The sequence below is a fragment of the Aegilops tauschii genome, chromosome 5 (genome assembly GCF_002575655.3).
Source record: "Aegilops tauschii subsp. strangulata cultivar AL8/78 chromosome 5, Aet v6.0, whole genome shotgun sequence".
Classification (NCBI taxonomy): domain Eukaryota; kingdom Viridiplantae; phylum Streptophyta; class Magnoliopsida; order Poales; family Poaceae; genus Aegilops; species Aegilops tauschii.
The window spans coordinates 11,314,634-11,320,633 of NC_053039.3; positions in this window are offsets into that span (position 1 = coordinate 11,314,634).

Genomic DNA, 6,000 nt, shown 5'->3' on the forward strand with positions numbered 1-6,000 from the left:
GGGATGTGCTTCAAGAGAAATTGTCAACAGAAAGACCCTTCTGTTCTGCCCCGAGGAGGGGTATTAGAATAGTAACTTTCCCAAATGAGCTTCAACTAAGGAAGACTAGCCTTGGTATAAACCTTATATTGATTCTTGATTAGTAAAGCTTTGTTATGTGTATATCCAAAACTCACAAACATCCCCGAGTTGTAGTCCTACAGACTTTGTTCCACGAAATGAGAACCCTTATCCTCTGTTCCAATTTCTTCTTCTTCATAAGGTAGATAATATTCTTTCAATTCTTTTGGGAAGGGGTGTAAAATCATCGATTCTTGGCATGCTGATAGTAAGTTGCTCCAATTAGGTGAAAGGGTAGGAGCCCCTAGCAAGCTAGCATGGCAGTGGGAGCTTGCATCTTAGCATCTAATCTAGCACATTGATATACACCATGAATTTAGGACAGTAAAACTGAGCCTAAAGCGAGCCCCTCTCGGCGATTTGCATCTGATCGTGATTCTGACTGTTCGTTTACGCGATCTGGATGTTTCTCGCCGTCGGATCTCATGTGTATATACATCTCTCCCGCATCCGGCCCAACTGTCCACTACTAGGGAAAAGCCTAGCAGCAGCGTGGGTTTTTGGACTATCAGTAGCGCGGATAACCGCGCTACTGCTACGGCGCTACAGCTAAAGGTTAGCAGTAGTGTTTGTCAGCACGCGCTACTGCTCTATATACTTAGTAGTAGCGTGTCCTGCAACAAGCGCTACTGGTAATTACTAGTAGTGCCTCTCAGTGCCCGCGCTATTACTATTATTCCGTATTCTATTTCTTTTTTAATTTATGTCGTATTCATACACCTTTATACAAGTTTTCATACAGTAGCAATTTAGAGATTGTTTTTACATTATAATGAGTTATTAAATCACTAGATGAAAGAACCGCAGATTAGATTCAAATGGATGGATCCTAAGTGACCAAGTCATGGATTATCACGATAATCCATGACTTGATCACCTAGGATCCATCCACTTGAAACTAATTGCGGTTCTTTCACCCAATGATATAATAACTCATCATCATCATCATCATCATCATCATCATCATCATCATCATATTAATATAAAAACTCTTGCATCGTATCATCACCAACAACACTAGCTAATAATCATCATAGTCATTACCACCAACACTATTTAATCATCATAGTCATAGTGTAGCTATCTAATCACCACCAACACTAGCTAATAATAATCATCATAGTCATTACCACCAACACTAGCTATTTAATCATCATAGTCATAGTGTAGCACATCATCATCTTCAAACTCATTCTAGCTAGCTAATCACTCCTACTGCTCTCTCTCAGGGTAAAATAGCATAGAACATGTGTAGCACTCCTGATTCATCATATTGGAGCATGCAGATGAACCTGTCTCCTAATTGTGGGCTGCGCTTCTGATTGCTGCCCCTAGTACTTCTCTGCGATCCTTCACAATTTTGCTCCAGTCTTTCACTATTAAGACTTGCTCGCTTTTAGAAATCCTGAATGCACTCATGTGCAATGTAGGATGACTTGGTCGTAAGCTAACCATTGCCATGCGACCTTTAGACTCGATCCAATGAGGCACAACTATCATCGGGAGTCCCTATTGAAGAACATCATAGTAACATACTTAGCAATGAAGTTTAGCTTAAAAAATAATGTATGCAAAAGATGCACTGAGGACAAATAGTAAAAATCTTACCATCTTTCCTAAATAGTTGTGACCGTAAACACGAACACTATTGGTCGCACGTTTTCAGTACTAAGATTTTCAAGTCCAGGAAAATAATTTGACTTAACAGTATCAAGATCCTCAAGCCATGAAACATAAGGACTTATCTCCTCGCAGTTTAGTTCAGCCCCGGGACAGTGGTAGGTGATGACGACATGTACCTAGGGTAGGGTCATAGGCCTGACCTAGACACCCTCCCCAAGGACATTTACCTAAGTCAAAAGCATTCAAGGGATACCATCATCCACTCGACCAGAAACTTTCCACTCGGAAGACTCAAGTTCATTCGACCAGGAAGTACTCACTCGACCGTAACAAGAATCACTCGATGGATAGAAGATGTAAAGTCACTCTGTATGGCAACGGACAGGCGTTACTCTGTAGACTTAATGGTCATTCATGTATCTTTATTGCTGGCATTATCAGTAACGCCCTATCTTTATGTACCTTAAACCCTGTGAAACTGAGGGCCGGAGGGGCTTGGCGAACTCTATATAAGCCACCCCCCTCCTCAGGGACAAGGGTTCGCACCCCCTGTAACTCCACACACATAATCCAATCGACCGAGCTCCCGAGCACCGAGACGTAGGGCTGTTACTTCCACTGGGAAGGGCCTGAACTCGTAAACCTTGTGTGTACAACTTCACCATAGCTAGGATCTTGCCTCCTCATACCTACCCCCCATTCTACTGTCAGTCTTAGAACCACGACAGTTGGCGCCCACCGTGGGGCAGGTGTCTTAGCGACTTTCTGGTGAGGTTGCGATTTTTTCCGATTTCCATCATCATGGTTTCCGGCGATGGATTGGCTGAGGGCCGCGAGATACGTTTCGGCGCGCTCGTCTTCGTCGCCGACGACTCCGCCTGGCTCCAGGAAGCTCCCCTCGACGTTGAGGGAGTCCTGGACTAAGGGGTCCTCGGGCGTCCGGCCTGTTATCCATTGGGCCGGACTGATGGGCTGTGAAGATATGAAGGCCGAAGACTATACCCGTGTCTGGATTGGACTCTCCTTGGCGTGGAAGGCAAGCCAGGCAACCAACTATGAAGATTCCTTCTTATGTAACCGACCCCATGTAACCCTAGATCTCTCCGGTGTCTATATAAACCGGAGAGCGTAGTCATACAGGCTAGACTTCTAGGGTTTAGCCATTACGATCTCGTGGTAGATCAACTCTTGTAACACTTATATTCATCAAGATCAATCAAGCAGGAAGTAGGGTATTACCTCCATAGAGAGGGCCCGAACCTGTGTAAACATCGTGTCCCCCGTCTCCTGTTACCATCGATCCTAGACGCACAGTTCGGGACCCCCTACCCGAGATCTGCCGGTTTTGACACCGACATTGCTGCTTTCATTGAGAGTTCCACTATGCCGCCGACAAAAGGTTTGAGGGCCCCTTCGATCGTCGATAATGACGCTGTCCAAGGAAGAACCTTCCTCCCCGGACAGATTTTTGTGTTCGGCGGCTTCGTACTGCGGGCCAACTCGCTTGGTCGTCTGGAGCAGATCGATAGCTACGCCCCTAACCACCAGGTCAGATTTGGAAGCTTGAACTACGTCGCAGATACCCGTGGAGACTCGATCTTCAAGGGGTCTGAAACCGCAGCGATCGCTCCCCCTCGTCCTGATGAACATGACTTATATCTGTCATCGGATTACATCCAGGAGATGGATCCTGTTGCTGCAACGGCCTCAGAACCGAAGTAGATCGTGCCCTCCGAGGCCACAAAGTCCGCGGCATTGGAGCCGCACACGGACTCGACATCCTGTAATGTTTGTGTCAATGGAACTCCGGACTCGTCTCCGGCTATACGTTTCGGACCAAGTACGCCTACGGACACCGAGCTGGATCGGTTATCAATTTTCGAATTTAGCACCGCAGACATCTTCCAGCATTCACCTTTGGGTGACATGCTAAACTCTTTAAAGAACTTGTCCTTGGAGGAGGACTCACAGCCGAACTATGTTCGGTTCGAGCTAGAGGCGGATGACAAGGACTTTTGCTTCCCACCCGCCACCCACTTCACAGCCTCTGTCGATGACTTAACCGACGTGCTTGACTATGGCTTCGAAGACATCGACGGTATGGACGACGATGCCGACAAGGAGCAAGGCCAAGACCCGCCATTTACTGGACGTTGGACGGTCACCTCTTCGTACGACGTGTACATGGTTGATACACCTAAAGGATCTGGCGACGACAAAGAAGAGCCAGACGTTAATAAACCCTCTGAGACGCAGTCCAAGCGCCGGCGCCCCAAACACCATTCTAAGCCTCGTCGCTCAAAGGATGGCAACACTGGCACCGGAGAAAATAGTACTCCGGGCGACGCCGAAAACAGCGAAGACCCTGTAGGAGCTGCACCCGAACAGGAGGAACATGACAACAGGCAAGACAACCCTGATGAACAGGCCATAGAAGATGACTCGGAGGACGATAGTTACCGTCCACCCTCCGACGAGGAGACAAGCCTCGGCAACAAAGGCTTCATGGTGCCTAAGGATCCTATGGAGCAGGAGCGATTTAAGCTTCAGCTCATAGCCACTGCAAGGAGCCTGAAAAAGAAACAGCAGTAGCTTCAAGTTGAACAAGATCTACTCGTCGACAGATGGACTGATGTCCTGACAGCCGAAGAATACGGCCTCAAGCGCCCAGCCAAGAGCTACCCGAAACGCAGACTGCTACCTCAATTCGATGAGGAGGCACCGGAGCACATATCTCCCTTGCGTAATGCGGAACGACCACCACGTGGTCGAGACAGGGCGGCCGACCGGCCACCCCGCGGTCGGGATAAAGCGGCAACTCAGGCCGAACAACAGCCTGCCCCACTGCCCCGTAAAAATAGAGAAGGAAGAGTTCGGAGTCACGCGTACGACCTCCAGCAGACCCTGGACAGTAGAGCAGGACATACAAGATCGATCTACGGATCGCGAGGACGTGCCTCGAGGCACAACGACGGCTACCTATTCGGACGTGATAAACCTAACCACACCCGGGCTGAATGCCGCAGACGGACTCCATCAGAGCTACGCCGCGATGCGGCCCGATACAGAGGTGCCGCACACCCTCTCTGCTTCAGAGATGAAGTACTGGATCACGAATTCCCCAAGGGGTTCAAGCCCATCAATATCGAATCATACGACGGCACAACCGATCCTGCAGTATGGATCGAGGATTTTATTCTCCATATCCATATGGCTCGAGGAGATGACCTCCATGCCATTAAATACCTCCTACTAAAGCTCAAAGGGCCAGCTCGGCACTGGCTTAACAGCCTGCCTGAAAATTCTATCGGCAGCTGGGAGGACTTGGAAGAAGCCTTCCTGGACAACTTCCAAGGAACTTACGTCCGGCCACCAGACGCCGATGACTTAAGCCACATAGTTCAACAACCTAGAGAATCAGCTAGAAAATTCTGGACTAGGTTCCTAACCAAAAAGAACCAGATTGTTGACTGTCCGGATGCCGAGGCCCTAGCAGCCTTCAAACACAGCATCCGTGACGAATGGCTAGCACGCCACCTCGGCCAAGAAAAGCCGAAGTCAATGGCAGCCCTTACGGCACTCATGACCCGCTTTTGCGCGGGCGAGGATAGCTGGCTGACTCATAGCAAAAACACAGCCAGTGAGGCAGGCCCCACGGAGGCCAAGAACAGCACCGGCAAGCTCCGGCGCAATAGACACAAACGCCGAAGCAATGGCGACAACACCGATGACACCACAGTCAACGCCGGATTCAGTGGCTCCAAGTCCGGCCAACGGAAGAAGCCCTACAAAAGAAATAACGAAGGACCTTCCAGCCTAGACCGCATACTCGACCGTCCGTGCCAAATACACGGCACCCCGGATAAGCAAGCCAATCATACCAATAGGGATTGTTGGGTTTTCAAACAGGCTGGCAAGTTAAATGCCGAAAACAAAGCAGAGGGATCACAAAGTGAGGACGAGGACGAAGAGCCCCGACAGCCGAACACTGGGGGGGCAGAAGAAATTTCCCCCTCAAGTCAAAATGGTGAACATGATATACGCTACACACATCCCCAAAAGGGAGCGTAAGCGAGCACTTAGGGACGTCTACGCGGTAGAGCCAGTCGCCCCAAAATTCAATCTGTGGTCATCGTTCCCGATCACCTTCGATCGTCGAGATCACCCAACTAGTATCCGCCACGGCGGTTCAGCCGCACTAGCCCTTGACCCAATTATTGATGGGTTTCACCTAACACAAGTCCTGATGGACGGTGG